Raw genomic sequence first — 25,412 nt, forward strand, 5'->3', positions numbered from 1 at the left:
TTTTCTTGTGCAATAAGAGAACTGTATGGATCTATACACATTTATTGGTTTGGGCTTCCTCAGAAAGTGAACAGTGATGTTCCCATTGTGAGCAATTGATGAATATTTGCTTTCTGCAGTTATAAAAATTAAATTGGAAAAATGAAACAAATTAGAAAAGTGGGACTCACAAAGACATTGGTGAGCGGTTGCAGTGGAGCTTATCTCCCAAAAAAAGAATGTAAGTATTCTAGCTCCTTAGGGGCAGGGACTGGGCTTTGTGATGGGGTAGTGATTTGAGATTTAAAAGGAACCTTTTTGTTCTTTACACTGTTGAAGCTCAGTGCATTCAGGATGGGGGAAGGATGAGACTATAAGTCTCCTTATCTGTTGAGCAAACATCTTTGTTTCATGCTCTTCTGTTGCTAAGGAAAATTCTCACCTGAAACTCTGAAGTGGGGGTGGAGGGAGGGAACAGTTCTGCTTTGGCATCTATATAAATCTGCTGAGAATTGTTCACCATTGTACTCCCTTACTGAACCCGTTTTGGTCAACACTGGCGGTGTCCTTTCTCATGAGAAAACAATAAATTCTTTTTCACCTATCCTAAAATAAGTCTCGGATAAAATGGATGGGGGGAGGGGGTGATGGTGGCCCTTACCATGAAGGGGTATAGTTTCTAGGGTAAATAGCAGTAAGGAGGTTCCCTAGACCTTAGAGTGCTTCTGTTCCAACAGTCAATGATTCTAAAGTCTTTTGGCTTTAGAATCAATGATCCTGAAGTCCCCCCAGCCTTAAAGTGCTATTATTCTAACAATCTTTCCACCAGTGATTGTAAAAGTCTTCTGGCCTAAGAATATAATAATATCTCTTCCCTTAGACTTTAGGGAAGATATATTAGTACTCCTGAGATTCTCTAATCTTAAATGCTATTGTTCTGACAATGTCAATCAATGCTTCTACAGACTTCTGGCCTTAGAGTTCTACAAACATTACTGACAGTCAGGTAGATAATCTGTTGGTCGGTAATAACCAAATTCCTGAGACCACTACTCATTTCTACCTCTAAGGCATAAAATTAGCATATCAGTGACATGAAGAACTAGATAAATTTTTCTCCTTTCTCTTGTTTTTTTGCTAAATTCTTTTGGAAAGCAGTCTACTTCAATTGGCATTACAATTACAATAAACTTTGCCCCTTGACTTGGAAATGGATTCAAACTTGCAAATTATTTTGAGACACTTTGCAACACTGGTCTGCGACCTCCAACCTTTCTGAACCTCAACATTTGGTGGCATGGCATGAGGAGTTTGCTCCCCCCCCCCACATCTTGGATTGATTCCTTTTTCTCCCTCAGTTCTATAGCTGGAAGAAGGCTTGTCTGGGTCATCATGAGCTCCACACTCAACAAATTTTCCTTGACTGGGGTCACCCCAACATGGAAATTCTTGCAATTTTTGGCAAAGTCTCTAGGGAACCTTTACCACCTTTTCACCTTCTCTGGGACATCAGAAGAAAAGAAGTACGATAGGATGTCTTTTGACAAAGAAATTTTTATGACTTTTGGCAAAGATGGGACAGTCCTCTTTCATATCATTTTTGTCTGTGTCTATGTCTCTGTGCAGAATGTCTGTGTCATGTTTGTTCTGTGAGCTAGATTATGTTATCTGGAAAGATTAAAAATGTAGCCAGCAAGAAAAAAAAGTCTATGTTGTACTTAAAATGCTGGGAAAGATTTCACAACATCCTTGACTCCCACCTTAAAAAGGCAAAATAGACAACTTTTCCTTGTGGATCTCAGCTCTGGACAAGTGGAGGCTATAGAAATAAAGTTAGCTAATTAAAATTAAAACAACATCTTAGCAGATTTTCAAAGTTTTGAAAGCAATAATTAGGAAGTTTGGCAATTCATTATTTTAAGATTGCATGAAAAATTCCTGAAACATTGGGATAATTCCAGAAATTTACTCCATTCTGAAAGGGAAAAAAAAACAAAAAAATAAAAACCTAGCTAAATTGCAACTTTTTGCTAACCTTCTTTAACTCTTATCTTGTCCAAAGTCCCCTTATGCTTCTTTGAGAAAGCATTCCAGAAGGTATGAATGGACCTTCTCCACTCCACTCCCCATGAGTCCTGAGTGCATCTCAATTGTGGGGATTGCTAACAAGATCAGGACAGCCCAAGTCCCTTGGTTTGCTAATTCTTCTTATCTCAGATCAGATTAAGAAAAGGGAATGCTAAGAACTATAGGGAAACTCAAATTCTGCCTCCCCTATAGAAATAGGGAAGGAGCAAAACCATGGAGACCCCATACAGTTAACCTTGCCCAAATACTTTCCCAACCCATCTTGGGGGAATAGAGATGGAATGGGGTTCAGGTTTCATAATCAGCATTCCCTGAGCTCTGGCACCTGAAACTACCATCAAAGGGAGATCCTGGCACCAGTCACCCCAGCCTTCAGCAGGTTCTGTCCAGCTGGCATCACCCAGCATAGCAGTGTGAGAAAGCCAGTCAGTCTCTGCAGTTGGTAAGCCCACCATTCTCTGTTTCAGTTGTGGATATATATTAGCTATGTAATTTACAGCAAATTATTTTCTCTGCCCAGTTTTCTGATTTGTAAAGAGAAATTATAATAATTGTTGTTGTGAAGATCACATAATTGCAAAAGTGCTCAGAATAAAACATGACATATGAATGTTAGCTGCTTTATTGGATATAATCGTGTCATGTTTAATAACTTTACATGAGTTTTTAGATATGACCAACATACAATGCCAATGTTGAGACAAATGATTTCCAAATTTGTTATTTGAGATATGATTTTATTTTTTGTTTTTTAAAATTTAATTTAATTTTTATTTTTACAAAAATGTTATGCATAATTTTTCAGCATTGACAATTGCAAAACCTTTTGTTTCAACTTTTCCCCCAGATGGGGAATCCTCCAGATGGCAGATTGACCAAAATATGTGAAAGTATAAGTTAAATACAATATATGTATACATGTCCAAACAGTTATTTTGCTGTACAAAAAGAATCGGACTTTGAAACAGTGTACAATTAGCCTGTGAAGGAAATCAAAAATGCAGGCTGACAAAAATAGAGGGATTGGGAATTCTATGTAGTGGTTCATAGTCATCTCCCAGAGTTCTTTCACTGGGTGTAGCTGGTTCAGTTCATTACTGCTCTACTGGAAGTGATTTGGTTCATCTCATTGTTGGAGAGGGCCGCGTCTATCAGAATTGATCTCATATAGCATTGTTGTTGAAGTATATAATGATCTCCTGGTCCTGCTCATTTTACTCAGCATCAGTTCATGTAAGTCTCTCCAGGCCTCTCTGAAATCATCCTGCTGGTCATTTCTTACAGAACAATAATATTCCATAACATTCATATATCACAATTTATTCAACCATTCTCCAATTGATGGGCATCCACGTAGTTTCCAGTTTCTGGCCACTACAAAGAGGGCTGCCACAAACATTCTTGCACATACAGGTCCCTTTCCCTTTTTTAAGATCTCTTTGGGATATAAGCCCAGTAGTAACACTGCTGGATCAAAGGGTATGCACAGTTTGATAACTTTTTGAGCATAGTTCCAAATCATTCTCCAGAATGTCTGGATGTATTCACAATACTACCAATAATGTATCAGTGTCCCAATTTTCCCACATCCCCTCTAACATTCTGCATTATCTTTCCCTGTCATTCTAGCCAATCTGACAGGTGTGTAGTGGTATGAGATATGATTTTAAATGAGCTTTACTTAAAGCCCACTAAAGTGATATGTCAATTGTAATCTATTTGCACTAACAGTGTTAACAGAACATTTAAGAGTATGGGAACTTTAGGAAAACAGAAAAACAGTTTGCTATTCTTCTAATCACTCTGGCAACAAACAATCTGCTTTTGAGTTATCTAGAATCAGATTTCTGAGAGCCCTGTCAGTAAAAATTGGCATCTTAACCCTTTTCCTGGCTCACAAAAGAGAAATGATTTGTGTGAATTGAAAAATAACCAAATGGCAATTATATTAATGGCAGTTATAATTAAATGTTAAATGTTTATAATTTAGGGAATCTCATTAAGTACAGTTAAGTCAATTTTAAAGTTTGTTCTATCTCAATTTTAAGAATTATCTTGCTTTCTCCCTAAAACAAAAAAGAAAACTTATTTAAAGGAAAACTAGCAACAGATGACTAGGCCAAATACTCATTTACCTAATTATAAGATATAATGACTACATAAGGAAGACCTTACATACTTGTATTGTGCTCATGGTTTCTATTGTCCACTTGCTCTGATTATAGAAATTAGCTATAAGAGGAAAAAGCCAATACTTGATTATAACAGCCTGAGTCTCATAAGTCATAAGTCCCAGCTGACTTCAGGTCATATGGTAGCAATACCACCTTATAGCCAATTCATCTCTCAAAAGGTAGGTTACTAACTTAATAATTTATCAGATAATCATTCCAAATTCAAATTTCAAAACAGTAACAGTTATAATCCCAAGAGATTCCATCTCAATAGCAAGTTTCATGAATCAGAGGCTTCACATCTTAAACTAATCATGTGCCTGTGGAGCACAGTCAAAACTAAATACAGGACTGTCAGATTAAAATCTTGCTCTAAATGCTCCAAGAAGGTTATAGATTATATTTGCTACCATATTCATTAAAGAATGAGACTATGATGTACTTAAATGCTAAATAATTTGTCTGCAGACAGTAATCATTTTCAGAGAACTTTTTAGCACATTTAAATTAAAGTTCCTTGCATTGCTAAGCAGAATTTTCTACACTGGGGGTTGACAATAAATCCTTTTTGCCTCTTTTAAGACAAGTTTCTCATTGATTAATTGGATGGGGGGGAGGGTGGGGTAGTGACCTTTACCATACAATCAGGAAGAATTATAAAACAGGAGATGGAAGACCTCCTCTCCTAACTCCTACCTATAGGTGACAAATCTCAGAACTAGGATATCAAGAGGAGATGCTTCTATCAATCCTAAAGTTAGGGTTACTGCTCCTGTTAAAAAAAGATTGAGTAACACCCAAACCAGAATCTGGAGTTGAATGCCCATCAATGTTAAGAGATTGATTCATTCAACAGAAACCCTGAATATAAAAGGCTGAAACTGAGTTGATCCACTGAGGTTGGATAACCGAGCACTAAAGGCTAATTACCAAGGTCAATACTCTATTAGCATATGCTTGGAAAATGGCCTTTCCCACTATACTGTGTTGGCTTGATCCATTGGTGTATACAGAGAATTGTAAGAGGCATAGGAGGATGGAGTAAGACAAGCCAGAGTTACCTTTTGGCGGTGGAGAGAAAGAAAGAAGGTGTGGAGATTCCTGTGTCCATTCTCCTGACTGCTACCCCAAAAGACTAAGAATAAACATCAAGGACTTTTGCTTATCCTGACTCTGGCTGATTCTAAGGTATCCAGGATGCTAACTTGGTCTTCACACCTGACCCCTATGAAAATCTCAGTAGCTAAGTGACCTGAACAGCACAGTAATGGCAGTCAGGAAGAAGAGAGTTGCTTAGTTATGTTTGGTAGCAGTGGCACTCAACAACAAGAAGCTGCCCAGCAACCGAATGACTTATCCAGCCTAACTAGGCAGCTGCCATCCTGAATGGCTAAATAACTTGTTCAGTACAACCCAATTGAAGCCAAACTCAATGAAAAGTAAGCTCAGCAGCCAAGCCCTTCATTATGCCCAACTCAACAGTGGAATGGCCTTCCAGGACAGAAACCATGGCCTACAAGAAGCCAGCTTACACAAACAAGCATCTGAGAGTGACACCATGCCCTACTTTTAATGTCAGGAGAACTCTTCGGGAAATGAAAGGACATTTAGGCCCTGCTCTTTCAGAGTTATGAGTTGCCTTGGCTATTTGTATTCTTTATATAAATGCCTCATTACCTCTATAAGTTTGCGTTCACTATTCTCACCAAGGAGTCTATGAATTTGTGGGAAAGTATGCACCAGATTTTGGGAGGAGTGCTTTGTAATAACTGTTCTTGGATGAGATGTCAGAAAGTAGCAATACCTGAGAAACTCTATGGCTACCCAGCATTGGGAGAACAATGAACAGTACTGGCCAATCCGTTGGTCAGTAAGCTATAGACCTCAATGATGGAAACTACTTCACTCTACCATTCCTCAATTGTACCTCTAAACCATAATATTATCAATCTAATTTTGATTCTCTTTCCCATAAAATTATCTCTGATTCTGTCTGTTTGCTAGATTCCCTTGGAATTAACCCTCTGTCAAGCAGCATAATTTTTTCTTGCTTCTGTCTCTGTTAAAAACTCCTTTGGAACATTAGCCCAGCATAATAAATCTTCCCCCCTTAACTTGGAGACTGAGTGTTCAAGTTCTTTCGCCAAACCCATGACATTGACCAGGGGAACCCTAATTTTGCTGGGGTGTCTTTCTCCTCAATATTCTTACTGTGCAATATCAATAAATGCCATTACTAAGAACTGAGTTTACTATATGATCATTAACATAAAGCACAGTAGTGGATGTCTATGAATCTGTGAAACTAGAATCTATGAATCGAGAAACTGTGCCTCTCCAGGCAACAACACTTACCTAGCAATATTGGCTTAGTTGCAGAATTCAAGGTTATCTAGACCTGGCTCTGAACCACCCTGGAATCTCTCTTAAAATGTCAGCCAGAAGATTGGCAAAGACTGAGAAGAATTAGGAACAAATGTGTTGGGAGTGTATCATTAATGAGGATGGCAAGAGGGTGAAGCCATTTCTACAGAGAATGCCTGCTTTCTACTAGTACACAAAACATTGCCCCTTCATGCATGGATTGGTTTATCTGCTTTGTTTCTCTATGTTTTCTTCGTAACTTTGTGGTTTTAGGGCTTAAATATGGAGAGCATAGAAACAATAAACTTATCTTGACACTTACATCAATGTTTTCTATCTTTTCTTGCTTTCATAGTCTCAGTAAGAACCAATACAACTGGTTTGTCATTGGCATTTCACAAGAAACCAAGGTAATAGTCACCCCTTCTAAGAATCGAATCTGCCAATCAAAGAAATCAGCATGGAATATATCTTATGCAAATAAAAGGCTCTTAACTTGTACTATCTAAAGAGGTAGGCTGTTCTGACTACCACAGCTGCTTCTTACAATTTCTATGGTCAAAAGTCATCTTATTTCTCTGATCCATGGTCTGTTATCTATAAAATGAGAGGCATGAACTCAATTATTGCTAAACTGCCTTCAATCTCTGAATCCTACAATCCTATGCATAAAGTTATTAAATAAAAATTATAAGGAAATGGAATATATGAGGATGAAACTGAAAGAATCAGTAGCTAGCCATTAGACAATTTATGCACCCCACTTTAAAACAGTACAGTGAGTAATTCAAGCCTTTACCAATCACTAACCAGATGATTTCAATTACAAAATTTTTTCTAAAATATTCTAAGTACACTTCATATACTTCAATAAATACAGAGATAACTTGATACGTGAGTCTGAAAGACCTAGGTGAGAATCTTGCCTCAGAAACATTTTCTGGGGCAGCTGGGTGGCACAGTGGATAGAGCACCAGCCCTGAATTCAGGAGGACCCGAGTTCAAATCTGGTCTCAGACACTTAACACTTCCTAGCTGTGTGACCCTGGGCAAGTCACTTAACCCCAGCCTCAGGGGAAAAAAAAAAAAGAAACATTTTCTGTGTTTCCCCCCATCACTTAATCTTTCTGAGCCTTAGTTGGTTCATTTGTAAAATAAGGAAAACAATATTTACCTTAATGTGTTATTATAAGGATCTAATCCTTTATAAATGTGTACTATTATAAAAAATTTTCTGATTACTGCAGAATTTTTCTAAACAATCAGCAATTTTTTTTAAAGTTCAGACTGTGCAAGCAACTGAAAGTTCTGTCAGACATATAAATAAATCCCTTGAAATAACTTCTTGGTTCAACTATATGAGTACTATTGCTTATGTAACTTGTAGCCTATGTGATTAAATGTTCATTTTATCTATCTATTTTTTAGGCTATGTGCTAGGAAAAATGTTTTTGAACGGGATGAATCTATAAATTATAGCCTCTTGTGAAGAGTTGAAAACTATCTGTGTGATGTCATTAAGCTATGTTATTCAGGATCTTGAGGGATTTTCTCTAGCATAAGAGGGTATCCCAAAAACTCCCATGTGGACTCTTCAACTAACAGATACTCTAGATATCTTTGTATACAAAACCATATCTCATGAGGCCCAACACAAAACTATAGCTATACATATGTGTATACAATATATACAAACTATATGTGTACACAAACTATAGCTATATATGTATGTATATGTGTATATAAATATGCATACACATATATACATGATAATTTTTTTCTGATAAGAGAGAAGACACATTTATTTCAAAGTAAAGGTATTTTATGAGATAGCACAGTAAGAAATGTAAAAAGTAAAATTCTCTAATAAATCTGGGATATACTTTCCCACCAATACACTGTCAGGGGAAAAATAGGATGAAAGTAGGAAACACACAAGTAAGAATACGTACATAGGGAATTTACATTAGTAAAATGTATGGAAAGGTTCATAAATATGGGAAATGTATGACCAAAGTATATGGGTGGAAGGGAAACTAACAATGCTACAACAAAGTTTCAATCATTTTCTGATGATATAATCATATTATCCCTATTGATTCTACTGTACCATGTTGGTCGCATGTGGTACTGCAGTCAATATCAAAAGCACTGTCAAGCTGAAATTAAAAAAACAATAATAAAAAAAAGAAAGCCACAAAATAACATTACCTATGTTTTATTTTATTTTTAAAAATGTTGTCAAACATTTACCAATTTACATTTTAATCTGCTTTAAGGCAGACATTACAAGTTTCCTACTCTGTTGTAGTGAAGGGAGTTGAATGAAGCTGTGTACTATGCTGTGCAGAGCTACCCAAGATAGATCAAAATAGAGAATTCTGACAAAAGGCAATCCATTGGAGAGGGAAATGGCTGGTCACTCCAGTATCTTTGTCAAGAAAACGTCATGTACAATACTAAAATGATGAAAGGTTAATAAAATCAGATTAATTATATATTTTTAAGCCAAAAGTGCAATTAGTTAAAAACATAAACTGGAACTTATTGTAGCTCAAATCATGATCTTATTGCAAAATTCAGAGTGAAATTAAAGAAAGTAGGACCTTATAGGTATGGCCTAAATAACATACTTTATGAGTATGCAGTAAGAATGATAAATAGATTTAAGGGATTATATCTAGAATAGAGTGCTAAACAACTATGGACAGAGGTTCACAATATTGTACAGGAGACAGCAACAAATTTTTTTTTCTAAAAAGAACAAGAAAAATGAATGCTTGATGAGGTTTTACAAATAGCTTAGAGAGCTTTGAAACTTTACTTGGGAGGCAATAAGCAGTTACTAAAGATCTTTGTGAAGAATAGGAATGTGATCAAAACTAAATGTAAGAAAGATTATTCAGGTTGATGTATGAAAGTCATATTGGGATGGAAAGACGAGGCAAAAGAGCTGTAGGAAGGTTATTGCAATAGTCAGATAATGAAAGTATGCACTACAGTAGGGTTAACAGAAACAGAAAAGAGGAAATCTATGTGAATCATCTGTCAATAAGCAATTTATAGGAGGAACTAATAACTTGCTGGATATGGTAGGTTGAAGGAGAAATTAGAGTTAAAAATTGCTGTAAGTTATGAATGTGGGAGACTGAATGAATGCTATTTCCATAAATGGAAATAATAAACTTAGCAGGTATAGAGGGAGAAAAAAAAAAGTAAGTTCAGTATGTAAAGTTTGAAATATTTATAGGACCATCAGAAAGAGACATTTTGTAGATGGCTGAAGATTTAGATCTGAGACTCAGAAGAGAGATCAGAACAAGAGATTATGCTTTGGGGATCCTCTGCTGAAAAAGGATAGCTGAATCTGAGGAAATGGATGGAATTGTCTCACACACACACACAAACACACACACACACACACACACAGAGTAAAGTTGTCCAAAAACTGACAAGTTAAAAAATAAAATTTCCCATTATATCTGCAAATTCTTATTTTACTTTTCCCAAATATTTTTATTTTCACATTACTTCTCATTACTTTATTAATCCCTTTGGTTTGCAAACTAATTTTGCTCTGATGGGTAGGTAGCAATATAATACAATAGAAATACTGGATTTAGGGCCAGAGGACCTGAATGTAGTTATTGCTTTTGACCTTGTCACCTTCAGTTCTAAACCTATTATCCAATATATCTTAACTTTTTTAGAAAGGAAATTTATACTGCTCTGAAAATTTTTCAAGAAAATTCATGAAAAGATATTATTCAGTCTGAAACTGATTGTGGCTAATAGACATCTTATAGTCTCAGACTTGATATTTTCATAATTTTAGTTTTCTAAGTGTCAACATTTGCAATAACTTACCTTTATTTTCCTTTTTAAGATAATCACCTACAATTTAAGGGGTGGTATATTCTACCAAATGGAGTGCATAATGAGATCTATTGAGTGACAACTGCCAGTTCTAGTTTGACAAGCAAATCATTACGTGATATTCAAAAAGTTGCCTTTTTATAAACTTCCATTTTCCTCTTCTGTAAAAGACAATATATATATAGAAAAATGCATAAGGATATGTATAAACATATAAGTTTATTATCATAAATTATAACAAATATAAATGTAATAGAAATATTAATAAGTATAAATGTATAAATCTTCAGGATGAGGAATTTCTATCAAATGGTATTTATAAAAGAAGTAGCAAGCATACAAAATAAAATTTCCAATAAATTGAAACATTGTCAATCCTTTGAATTATTATTATATTCTATTTCAGCAATATGTTGATATTCCTATGAGATCAATGGACCACTTCTTTTCTTTTTCCTTTTCAATACTTTTGGCCAATGCTTAATCAAATTTTAGTTGATCTTAATTAACTGAAAAGAAAAAAAAAAGCCTCGAGCCTCTGGTGGTCAATACTATTTGTCTAATTTTTTAATCTGATTGTGTAGGACTACAAAAGGCAGCCTCAGTTTGCCAAACTGTTTTATCCAAAGGATAAAAATTGACTTCTATGCCTAAGATCTCTGTGTGCCTTACTAAGTCTATTTCCAACTTAGATTAAATAGGGAATAGAAATTGGACTTGTGATTTCATTGATCTATGGAATTCCTCTCTACAAATTCAGACCATAGTCTAAAAATTTGCCTAGAACAATGAGATTTTAAATGACCTACCTAAGATCACACAACCAGCATATTTTAGAAGTGATGGGCCTTGAAATCACATCTTTCTGACTGGCGTGATATTTCTACACCATATTGGCACTTGAGATTACATTTATCATACGGGAAAATTATCAATCTCTACATAAATTGAAGTTGATTTTGTTCTTACCTAAACAAATAGTAAGAATAAAATAACGTTTTGTATTAAAGTGGAAAAACAAAGGTTCAAATTCTGGTGTTGACACTAATTATAATAATTATAATAACCTATGGATTTCTAGGCAAATCAGTCTCTACTGTGATCTCATTCTCTCCATTTCTTCATTTATAAAATATTAATAATACTTGTATTATTTAATCTTTCAAAGTTGTTATGAGAGAAACCTTTTTGTCTTTCAGTCCTTTCAATCATGTCCAACTCTTTGTGACCCAGTTTGACATTTTCTTGGCAAAGATACCAGAATGGTTTGCTTATTGTTGCTTTCTCCAACTCATTTTACAGATGAGGAAACAGGCAAACACTATAATGTGACTTGCCTAGAGTCACACAGCCAGTAAGTATTTGAGGCTAGATTAAACTCAGATCTTCCTGACTCCAGATCTCTGGGTCTAGATGCCCTTGAAAATTCTAACATAATCTATAAATTTTATTCAGCACTATATTACACTCATTTCATTATTTCCCTAAGGAAATCCCAAAGAATTGTGACAAATTCTTATAGATTTTTTCATTTGGCATAATTGTTTTAATAATACAATTTAATTCTGATCAAACGGGGCATAGAGATCTTGCTGTTCTGTAGAAAAAAAGAAATGGCAGAATAAGAGAATTTTGTTGAAAATTTGTACTTTTGGTTCTTATTTTATCCTGAATTATCTTTACAGAATTAGATCCAAATAAGTCCAATGCACTTTTAGATTCTCTGTTAATGAAAATTTGTAGTAGAATGGGAATGTAGAAAATAGATAATACAGTGGTATTTAAATAGTAATCCTAAATTTCTTTAAGGTTGAGACTTTTACATTTGTATGATCACCACATAGCAAAGTGATTGACATAATTTTTTAAAACCAAACTTGAGATTTCATTAGTAAAAGGAACTCTCTTTACCACTGCAGATAAGCAAATGTTTAGGTTTAACTTTGAGGTTAAATAACTTGCTTAGGATAATACAGCACATTTGGAGATCTGAGCCCAGAGATAGGCCTTGAACCCAAAGCTTCTGAAAATCAAGGCTAACTCTCAAAGCCAAGGTGCCTAACCAAGAGTAGGAGCTTAATAAATCCTTATTGTTTGGTTGATATAAAGTCGTTAGTGCTTTATGAGTTTGAAAAGAAAATTTACACATATTAACCTTTCTTGTGAATTCTTATCTAAATCAAAAAAAAGGAATCCTTTTCTGATTATTACTTTTCTGAACTCAACATAACTGACACACACCATTTCCTAAAGTAGATGTGTCAAAAAAAGGAATAGAATTATAGAGTTTAAATTTATATAACTGTAACAGACAAAATTCTGTAACTTATTAATGTTCTGATTACCCAAAATGAAAAAGAGACAAGAAGTATTTAATTGAAGGAAAATATGTCTAAAATTTAAAACTCTTAAAAGAAATAAGTTGGATTATTAATGAAGCTATTAATTTTCCTATTTATAAATTTTGGTCATATGAATATCATATATTAATTTAATTTAAAATACTATTAAACCATTTACCTAAAATAATGCATTTTCAATTCCTCCCAAAACAAAAGTACAAATTATCTCTCAGGCCTTTCACTTTTGCAGTGAAAATACCAGAGAGGCAGAAAAGGAGTCATCAGTGTTAAGAATCTCATAGATTTTTAAGTATTCATCAATGGAATGTAATTCTTGTTTCTGTAATTTAGCTTTACTTAATGTGATGCCTTAGTCTAACACTTGAATTAACATAGTTTTAGAGAAACTGAACCATATTAATATTTATATTATAACCATAAGTTAGCTTAAAAGACATAAGGAAGTTCTAACTCAATTTGTTTTAACACTTTTCACTGGTTTTCTTATGAATCAGAGAGTTTTTTTCATCTTGTGCCCAAAGGCAACAAATGTCATTTTAGGGAACACTTTGTGATCTTCCTCATGATAAATGTAAGTATAAAAGACACCATAGTGGTAACTGAAACTCATGGATCAAAACCCTTTACACAAGAGGGAATATTTAGAGAAATGATATTAAAAACTTGATTGGTTACTAACCTGGAAATCATTTACAAGCAAGCCATTTAGGTAATCAGACCTCCAAGGAAGAATCATTTAGGTGTTGAAAGGGTAAGGTTTCCTTCCTTTCCTTCTTGGCTGATTCTTCAAAGGGCAGTAGTGGACATAAATAGACTATATTGTATAAGTCTGAAAATGAGGGTTTATTTTAAAATTTGATATCATTTTTAAGCAAGTTTTGGTTAATTCTAATAAAATACTAAAAATGGAAAATTGAAAGTAATTTCAAAAGAGATCTACTCCAAACAACAACAAATCTGATATCACATGAATAATAATATTACAGAGAAGTAAACAATTGGTCTCTGATTGAAGAACTATCTCATATAATGGGAGTCTCCTAAACCAAGCTAGCATTTAGCTAATTTTTCAAATTCTCAGTCTTCCAAGTATTTCTACTTAATTTCCCAATTCCCATCTATACATAGAAGAATCTAGGTGGTACAGTGCTGGAACTAAAATCAGGATGACCTGGGTTCAAGTGTCCTTGTTACTTCACACTGTTTATCAGTTTTCTCAAGTGTAAAATAAGCTAGACAAGAAAATGGCAAATTATCAGTATCTTTGCCAAGAAAACCCAAAAGGGGTCATGAAGATTTGTACATAAGTGAAAAATAACTGAAATGAATCTATACATGCATATGTATCTATACACATACACACACATACAAGTATTCGTAGGGGAAAAACTGTTATAACTTAATGATGAAAGATACAAATACTTTCAAATTTATTTTCTGTGATATTATCATGATTCCTCATCTTCTTCTTTATCCTTTCATGTGGACTTCTTTTTGCTGAGGCAATTGGATTAAGTGACCTGTGCAGGGTCACACAGCTAGGAAGGTTAAGTGTTTGAGGTCAAATTTGAACTCAAGTCCTCTTGACTTCAAGGCTCATGCTCTATCCACTATGCCACCTTGCTGCCCCCATATGGACTTCTTTTGAGACTCAATTCTTATCCTTCTTCTCTTTCTGTTTTCTTGCTAATCTCACTACACATATGTCTTCAATTATTAAATCTAAACAAAGATCTCTAAAATCTATAATCCATTCTCAACCTCCTTTTAGAATTTCAGTTCCAAATTTTCAACTGAGCATTAGAATCTTTAACTAAATATGTCCCACTGGCACTTCCAAGTTTATACACATAAATCTGAAATCAATTAATCATAACATTATCATTATTGAATTGGAAGGACTGCTCAAATCATCTAGTTGAACAAAAGTGGACTCAATCCATGACAAATAAGTCATTCCATCTCATTTGAATATCAGCAAGAATTAAGGAATCTCTACCTCCAAAGATTCATCTCTATTCCCTGTTGTATCTTGCTTTCTCTCAAATCCAAGCTTTTGCTTCCAATTCTTGTCCTGTCCTATCTTCATAATATTATAGCAAGGTAATCTTGACCTATGGTGTATTTATATCTACACAAGGGTTTGGAACTTGTATGTACTCTGGAGGATTCCTGAGACTTTTTGATTATGAACCCTAAATAAGAAACATAAAAAAATATTTTTCTTCCTTGATTGACCTTTTGTGTTCAAGGATTCCTTTCTATTTTACCTGTACTACTATCAAACTGATTCCTTCTCCCTTTGTTCATTTGTCTTTATGTGACCTCTCCCTTTGCCCCAGCCTCCATCCTCTCCTTTCCTCCTCCTCTTTTTTCTTTCTTCTCCTTCTCCTTCTTATCCCCACTCTCAGTTTCTCTTTTTCTCTCTCTGTGCCTATGTCTCCCTCCCTTCTCTCTCTCTCTCTCTTAGCTTTCATATCTTTTCTGCTTCACAGTTAATTTATCTACCTTTTCCCTTATCTTTCTATTCTCTTGTGTCCTTTGTATCCTTCCATTTATTTTCTACCTATCCCAGTGATCCTTTGTTTATTATCAATAACTTCACATAATTTACCCTAATTAGCATTTGCTGATTAAATTTCACTTTTCCTCATTCTTATTAAGATAATAACAACTTATTTGGAAAATAATTTCCAACTGCCTTTCAGATATCTGAGATTAGATATCCAGGAGACATCTTAAAATGAGTATATCTAAAACAAAAGTGATTATCTTTTCCCCTAAATTCTCTCCACTCTTACATTTACTATTACTGTAGAGGGTAATACCATGCTTCCAGTTCTCCAGGATTACAACTGAAGCTTATTATCTCACTGCACTGTCTCTCAACCCTTATATACAAACTGTTGCCAACATCTTTCAAATAAGTCCCTTTCTCTCCTCTTACACTGCCAGCATTTTAGTGTAGGCTCTTATCTTCTCATATTTTGATTACTACAAAAAACTGCTGGTAAATCTTGCCTGCTTCAAATCTTTTCCCATACTAATCCATTCTCCATTCATTACTCAAACTGATAATCCTAAAACATAAATCTAATCATGTAAAACATCCAACTCAATAGACTCCAGTGACTTCTTATTGCCTCCAGAAGCAAATATAAAATGCTTTGTTTAGCATTCAAAGTCTTTAATAACCTGGCCCCTCCTACTTTTGCCCTCTTCTTACACCTAACTTCCAATACATACTCTTTGATCCATACTCTTTGGACTCTTGGCTGCCTCACAAACAGCATACTCCATCTCTTGGCATTTTCTCTGGCTGTTTCCCATGCCTGAAATGATATACCTCCTGTGATCTGACTACAAACCTCATTGGTTTCCTTTAATTCCCAATTCAAATTCCACCTTCTTTATGAAGCTTTCTCCAAACCCTCTTAATACCAGTGCTTTCCTTCTGCTAATTAATTTTCCATTTATATTATACATAGCTCACTTTGCATATATTTGTTTGCATGTTGTCTTCCCCCATTAGATTGAAAGCCCCTTGAGGGCTGGAACTGTTTATTGCCTTTTTTTAAAAATCCCTAGTATTTAGTACCTAACACATGATAAGTGCTCAATAAATGTTTAGACTGATAAGAGATAAAATGTTTTCTATTTCCCTTTTCATTTAACAACAAAATTTTCAATCATTTTTTTCTCTGATTATGCTCCTTACTTATTTTTCCGTGTCTGTCAATGGTCCTAAATCAGTCTCCTTTCCTCTATTTTAGCTGATAAAAGATAGGACTCATTTCAATATTTTCTAAGTGCCATTTAAAATACTGAGCTTAAAACACAAAGTCAAAAATCTCACCTCCTTTCAAGGAGCCTGCATTCTACTGGGGATAAAACATCTAAACAGATAAATAAATATATTATACTTAGAAGAAAAGAACACTTTGAGGATCATGGAAGGTTTCGTTTAAGAGAAGACATGTGGAGGAAGTTAGCAATTCTAAATGGCAAAGGTGAACTCTGTCTGTTTCTTCTATACATTTAAAAACCCACAATTTGTCCTCTTTCCCCCATCACTGAAAATGTCGTGGTTCTTCTTGTCAATACAATCCTTCTTTGTTTTCCTTTATCTAATCTTCTCCTATTTTCTCCAGAAAATTGAAACCTTAATTATGCTTCTCCCAATCTTCAATTTTGCCCTTTATTTCCTTTTAATATGCCAAAATGTGTCCTTTCTTTGTTTTGATAATGTTGTTTCTTCCTCAGTTAGGTCAAGAACACAGCATTCATCATAACAAAATTTTGAGTTCTAAATATTTCTCCCTTCTTCTCCTCACCTTTTCTGAAGATGGTAGGTCATTTGATATAATTTATACATGTGCTATCATGTGAAAATATAATTAGTCACTGTTGGGGACATTCTTCTCTCTGTGAATAGCCTTACATGCCATGGAGCCTTTCAGGCACATAGCAATAACGCACAGGCTATTAGTGATGACTCTCCCCACAGTCAGTTCAGGCTCGATGTGGTGTAACAAACATGAATTGTATATGCAAGTAGTGATATAATAAATAATATAAATCAACACGGTTTTGTAAAGGATTTTCAGAAGTCCTGTAAGAAGGGTATGTAAACATCAGTCAACATACACCTTCTTCAGCAGCCAAGAGATAGTCTAAAACCAATCTATTGTCCATTGCTTCACATGTCAGGGAATCCAATGATCCCCACAAGTTTTTGAAGTCCTGCAAGTCTTTTTATATGTTAGGGAATACAATGATTCTTGCAGGTTTTGAAGTTCTGCAACAGTCTTATCATTTCTCAGAAAATCCAATAATTCCTGAGAGCTTTCAAGTCCTACAACAGTCTTATCATGTCTTAGAGAATTCAATGATTCCTGAGGGTTTTGAAGTTCTACAACAATCTTATCATGTCTGAGAGACTCCAATGATTCCTGAGGGTTTTCAAGTCTTATGATGTCTCAGAGAATCCAATGATTCCTGAGAGTTTTGAAGTCCAACAATTTTTTATGTCTATGAGTCAAATGCCATAACTGCCATGCTCTTTCAGTAGTGGGCACAATCAGCGATGGAACCACCTGATGTTTTTTGGGTCTTCTCCTTCGTTTCAAGGGTCTGCTCCATCTCTCTCCGATTGAACAAGGTGAAGATGGCTTGTTGGCACCCATCTGATTCCTTCTCCATCTGTAGAGATACAAGCAAACACTCTCCCCAAACAGTTAACCTATCTGGTCCCTTACATTCACCACTTTCTGAGTCTCTCCACATCACCTGGCGATTATCTAAAGATAGTGGAGCCACTTGCACTTGACACTGCCCTTCTGGTGGATCTTTGTCCAGTCTGCTGCAGCCAGTGCATTTTTGTCAAAGATCAAGAAGTTAATAGTATAAAAGGCTAGACTTAGAAATTCTCTAAGGTTACCTGTGGCTCCCCCTTTCTTTTTGTTTTTGGAGGAGCATCTTAATGTCTCTGTTTCTCCTCTCTACTATTGCCTGTCCTTGAGGATTAAAGGGTATGCCAGTGGTGTGTAAAATCTGACACAAAAGTGTGCAAAATGTTTAGAAGTATATACAGGTCTTGTGGCACACCCATAATTGCTTGTATAAGGAATTCAGTGACCATTCGGGCTGTCTCTTTTGCTGCTGATATTGCAAAAATGAATCCTGAGAAGGTGTCTACCACAACATGGATAAAAGATTTATAATGGGTCACATCCATTTGCCAAATTTCATTAGATCTCAAACCACGAGGGTTCTTCCCCAGAGGGAGTGTAGGAGCATGCAAAGGAAGGCAAACTGGACAGGCTTTTACTATGTTCCTAGCTTCTTCTCTTGTTATTCCAAATTGTAAACGTAAAGCTTTAGCAGCCTGATGATATTTAAAATGAGATTCTTGGTCTTCTTGAAGTAAAGGAGTATTGGCCAACATAGTTAGAAGGCTATGTGCCTTTGAAATACAACTAAAAATAGGACCTGGAAGTCCACTATGAGTGGAGTGGATATGCAAGATATAAATCTTACCTGGATGCTTTCTCACTTGCTCTTGAAGTTTCTTAAAGAGCAGATATATATTGGAGGCTACAAATTTTATTTGGGCTGTGGCAATTATTTGTACCACACCTACTGAATAGGCCAAATCAGATATTATATTTATATCTCCTGGATAATAAGTAAGAGCTAGAATGATTGCATACAATTCATTCTGCTGAGAGGACTGAAAAGGAGTTCTGACTACTCTCTTTACAGTTGTCACGAGAGTATACAGCGCAAATATTATGTTTGGATACATCTTTTTGGGTCAAGAGAGCAGATATAGAAGCAATAGATCTGCTTTGAGAAAAATTTAGACTCAATGTCAAGAAAATTCCTAATTATTAGAGTTGTCCAAAAATGAAAATAACTGCCTGCATAGATGGTAGAATCTCCATTGTTATAGGTCTTCAAGCAGAGTTGATCATGTTAATTGTATAATCAAAGGAGTTATCCTGAATCATTCTAATATAAATGAATCAGTGTACTTTGAATCCATATATGTGAGAAGTAGTGTGGTATAGTGAATATAGAACTGGCTAAACAAGATAATCTCAGAAATCCCTTCCAACTGTAAATTTCGATATGCTGTGAACTCTTCAAGGATCTCCAAGTTGAAAAAGATCTAATGTAAGGGGTTGAAACTCTGAATAGGTGCACTGGAATCAGACAACCGAGCACTTAAGGCTAATTACCTATTGGACAATACTCTATTAGAATATGCTCGGAAAAATGGCCCTTCTCACTATTTCATGCTGGCTGGATCTTTTGGTGCATATAGGTAATCATAGAAGGAATTAGGGGATGGAATGAGACAAGCCAGAGTCACTTTGGAAGAGAACGAGGAGAAGGGAGGTCAGTGGAGAGCGTGTGACAATTTTGTTGATCCCCTTCACTTCTCCCTCTAAAGACCAAGGACTTTTGCTTATCCTGACTCTGGCTGATTCTGAGGCCTCCAGGGAGCTAACCCGGACTTCACAATCTAAGAAATGAATTGTTGTTAAAGTGTTAGTAGCTGATGAAGCTTAATGAGTCATTATTCCTAGAAGTGTTGTTTTTTTTTTAAACACTTAAGAATGTGTGAGTTCCTTGTAACAAATAAAGGAATCTTTAATAGAGGAAGTTATTGGTTAGGTGGATGAACAGAAAAACTTGGCATGAAGAGAAGAAAAGGTAAAGGGATATTCTTGGCAAAGGTTGTGCCTTCTTGGTGCATTATATTGATCTCTTAAATTACAACATGAAGGTGATTGTTTTAAAAGTGATTTCTGTGTAGGCACAGGTTGATCTAAAAGATGTCTTTTCGAACACTGAAATGTTATAATTCTCTGATCTCTAATTCTAAGTAAAAGCAATGGGCATATGGTTCCAAAGTCCTATTTATTGAAGGTACAATTGAAGATTATCCTAAATCTAATCTCATGGCTATCATAACCCTGGGGGAATACAAGGAAACTAACTGTATTGTACAGTCTCTTATTTCTGGGAGTGTGACAATAAATGATAAATTTATCCATTGCTTTTAATTTACTGGACAAAAAATGATAAATTTGTCTATTACTTTTAGATTACTAATCTTTAGTTACTGGACATAATTAAATGTTATGTGACCCCAAAATTCAGGTATTCCCTAAGGACCAGGGCTTATAGGTAAAAGAACTTCATGTAAGGTGACTGTCACCATCTTGAGGCAAAAATGCTTTTTTTTCCTTGTGGTATAAGATAGACCTTTGTTATTGATGTTTCCTTAAGAACAATATAGTCTCACTCTGGATCAAAAGGCTTCAACCTTTTTTGGTCCTTGTTTTTTTTTGGCTTTCAAGAAACTTTCTCTGTAGTATCCATTCAATATAAAAGGAAAAACACCTTAGCATTCATCATGCATATTCATATAAAGATAAAATAGATTAATTAGTTTGAATAGAAAATGTAATTATTCAGAAAATATTCTCTATACCTTCATGACAAACTTCTTGTACTCTCTGGGAGTACATAGGACCCAGGGTAGTACATCTTAATTAGAATATGCTCCTCCTCCAGTATAATCATAATAGCTAGAACTTATATAGCCTTTTAAGTATTGCAAGAATTTAAACCTGAGTCTTCCTAACTCTATTGTCTTCTGGCATCAGATAAATTTTCTCATTTCTTGTTTCATGAACCATTTTACACCACATATGCTTATATTCCCTCCCTCAATGGCATCCAATGACCACATGATGTGCATCCCTAATGTACTGCACATATATATGTAGTCTCCCAAGGCAATTTCCAAGGACATTCTGCTTATTTTTACGCCTGATCAAACAAAATTAACTTAGCTATCTAATCCTTCAGAGAGATAACAGAAGGCCCAAACTCAAAGAGAAGTGATTAAACTTAGAGGTATGTCTCTATTTAGGAATTTGTCCTTATTCTTGTTCTTTTTAACATTTTGATAAAGGAATGCATGCCATGGTTAAAGAATTTGTGAATTACATGAAGTTGGACAAGATAAACCCATTGGATGATGAAATCAACATCCTAAATTTTGTTGAGTTGACATGACACACCAATTCCAATAAGATGAAGCAATTGAGATGCCCATTCATTAGGTAAGAAATAAATAACAGTCCAAATAAAGAATGGGGGAGATATGACTGCAGGGGGGAGGGGATGGGTAATATAGAAAATAACACCAACAGTTTGATATGACAAGTTTTGTTGTTTTTTTAAGTTCATTTGAGGAATAGAGCCAAGATGATGGAGTAAAGATAGAGACTTACTCAAATTCTCTCCCAAATCTCTCCAAATACCTTTAAATAATGGTTCCAAAATTTTTTTAGAGCAGCATAGTGGATTAAAACAATTTTCTAGCCAAAGACACTTTAGAAAGTCAGCAGGAAAGGTCTGTTGCACTAGGATGGGATAGGAGCTCAGACCCAGCCCAGGCTGGGCCAGCCCAGTCCTGGCTCCAGCCCCAGGAAAGCAGAAGCAGGCCTTAAGTTCTCTGAAACAGCAGCAGCATTGGCTGTTTCCTGATTTCTTAGGCCATAGACACTAAAGATGACTTGGAAGGTCAATAGAAAAAGTTTATCTCATTAGTGTGAGAGGGCCTTGGGAAACCAGCAAACTTGGAGCAGGTCTTGGGAATCACTGAATTGGCACTAACAGTAGTGGTAACAGCTGCAACAGAAGCAGCAGAGGAGTCAGAAGGAGGTCTCTTTACTAACACTCAAGAAGGTCTCTGTTGCTTTAACCATAAACAGGTACAAATGTATTCTTGGCTCACAGGCCCAGGGCAAGGGCACTAGCACACAAGAACACCTAGAGTGGATTGGGTACCCTCCTCACAGTTCCAAGTTAGGGAGGAGTTTTTGGCATGACTCACACACTAGAGTACAGGCAAAAGATTAATAAATATGCTTTTCCTTGTATCATACAACCTTAGAATATCTGAAACTTACAAATCTTTAAAATAATATCTGAACACAGCTGCATAAAACTCCTGAAGCATGGGATATTACATCCTCTATCTTGGAAAGAGCCCTATTTTTAACAAAGAGTTAAAGTAAAAAAATAAATTTTAGCTGGGAAAATGAATAAACTACAGAAAAAGATTCCAACCACATAAAGTTACTGTCGTGACAAGGAAGATCAAAACATTCTCAGAAGAAGATAACAAAGTCAAAGTTTCTACATCCAAAGCCTGGAAAAAAAAAAAAAAAAAAAAAAAAAAAGAACTGGTCTCAGACCATGGACTATCTCAAAAGGAATTTTGAAAATTAAGTTATAAAGGTAGGGGAAAATTGGGAAGAGAAATGAGAGTAATACAAAAGGATACAAAACACTCAATATGATTATAGAAATCTATTTTACCTTCAGGAAAAGAGGAGGGAAAAGGTATACAGGAAGAGGGCAGGGTGAAAGGAGAGAGATAACAGAATAAATAGGGGCAAAATTGGCTAAATTAAAAAGGAAGAACAAAATGTCACTGAGGAAAATAATTCTTTAAAAACTAGAATTAGAATCTAATGGAATCTAATAACTTTATGAGAAATCAAGAAACAATAAAACAAAATCAATAGAATGAAAAAAATAGAAAAAGTGAAATATCTCATTGAAAAAACAGCTGATCTGGAAAAGTGATCCAAGAGAGAGAATTTTAAAACTATTAGTCTATCTGAAAGCCAAGATTAAAAAGGGAGCCTAAACATCATCTTTAAAGAAATTATCAAGGAAAAGTGTCCTGATATTTTAGGACCAAAGGGCAAAATAGAAATTGAAAAGATCCACTGATTGATCACCTCCTGAAATCCTAAGATGAAAACTTCCAGGAATATTAGTCAAAAATCTGGGACTCCCAAGTCAAGGGAAAAATACTACAAGCATCCAGAAAGAAATAATTCAAGTATACTGGAGCCACAGTCAGAATATTACAAGATTTAACAGCTTCAACATTAAAAATTTGATGGCTTAGAATATGATATTCTGGAGAAAAGAGCAAAGATTAAAACCAAGAATCACCTCCCCAGCAAATTTGAGTACAATCTTTCACGGGGAAAGATATTCAATGAAATGTCAAACATTCATGATGAAAAAAACAAAGATGAATAGAAAGTTTGAATTTGAAATACAGGGCTCAGGGTGAATATAAGGGATAATCAGGAAAATAAAATCATAAGGAATTTAAGGTTAATCTGTTTATATTCCTATATGGAAGGATGATAATTGTAATTCATAACTTTCTCATTATTAAGGCAGTTAGAAGGAGTATATGTAGACAGAAGACACAAGTGGGAGTTGAATATGAAGGGATAATATCTTAAATAAAATTAGGAATGAGAGATTAATGTATTGGGTGACAGGGAAAGGGAAATTTGGAATGGCATAAATTGTTCATGATAAAAAAAAGGCAAAAAAAGCTTTACAATGGAGAGGAAAAGGAGTGAATGAATCTTATCCTCATCAAAATTGGTTCAAAGAGGAAATAACATACACACTCAATAGTAGTATAGAAATCTATCTTACTTGCAGGAAAGTAGGAGAGGAAGGGACCACAGGAAGAGGGCAAGGTAATAGAAGGAAGAGCATATTGGAGGAGGGGTAGTCAGAAGTAAAACACTTTTTGAGGAGGAACAGGGTGAAAGAAGAGAGATAATAAAATAAACAGGGGAAAATACAATTAGCAATAGTAATTATGGAAAGAATTTTGAAGCAAGTTTCTTTGAAGGCATCATTTCTAAAACATATAGGGTACTAAATCAAATTGAAAAAGTCATTCCCGAATTATAAATTATTATTTATTAAATATTAAGATTTTATTTATTTTATTTTATTTTTATTAATTAATTAATTTTATTTATAAGATATTAAGTTTTCAGATGACCAAATTAAGCTATTTATAGCCATATTCTTTTAAATGCTCTAACTTACTATTGATTGGAGAAATGCAAATTAAAATAATACATAATAGATTGGTTAATGAACTGAAAGGGAAATGACAAATGTTGGAGAAAATGTGGGGGAAATAGACATTAGTTCATTGTTGGTAGAATTGTGAATTGATTCAGCCATTTTGTAGAGTAGTTTGGAACTATGCCCAAAGTGCTGTAAAATTATGTATGCTCTTTTGCCTAACAATACCACTACTAGACATATATCCCCAAAAATATTTTTACAAATGAAAAAGACCTATGTTTGCAAAAAAATTATAGCAGCTCTTTGCTCTGAACAAAGGGAAAATTGAGGGTGATGCTGATCAATAGAGCTGATCTGACTAAATTATAGTGTGTGCTTAAGATGGAATACTATTGTTCTATGGGAAATGATGACCAGGATACTCTCAGAAAAAACTGGAAAGTCCTCCATGGGCTCATGCAAAGTGAAATGTACTGTGTACAATGTAATGACAATGTTGGATGATCAGCTTTGAATGACTGCTATTCTCAGTAATACAGTGATTCAAGATTACTCTGAACAACTTAGATGAAAAATGCTATGCATACCCAGAGAAAGATGTGATTGTAACTAAATAGAAATTGAAGCATAAAAGAGAGAGAGAGAAAGAGAGAAAAATGAAGAGTGTGAGAGAGAGAACCATACAGTTCTCTTATTGCACAGGGAGAATTGGATTCAGAAGGTAAAAATAACCTGGGAAGAAAAACAAAAATGAAAACAGTTTACACTCATTTCCCAGTGTTCCTTTTCTGGGTGTAGCTGATTCTGTCCATCAATGATCAATAAGAACTGAATTAGATCTTCTCTTTGTTGAAGATATCCACATCCATCCTCACACAATGTCGTTGTTGAAGTGTATAATGATCTCCTGGTTCTGCTCATTTCACTCTGCTCAGTTCATGTAAGTCTCTCCAAGCCTCTTTGTATTCATCCTGCTGGTCATTTCTTACAGAACAATAATATTCTATAACGTTCATATACCACAATTTACCCGACTATTCTCCAATTGATGGGCATACATTCATTTTCCAGTTTCTAGACACTATGAAAAGGGCTGCCACAAACACTTTGGGATGTCTCT

This window comes from Sminthopsis crassicaudata, chromosome 6 (genome assembly GCF_048593235.1).
Source record: "Sminthopsis crassicaudata isolate SCR6 chromosome 6, ASM4859323v1, whole genome shotgun sequence".
Lineage (NCBI taxonomy): Eukaryota > Metazoa > Chordata > Mammalia > Dasyuromorphia > Dasyuridae > Sminthopsis > Sminthopsis crassicaudata.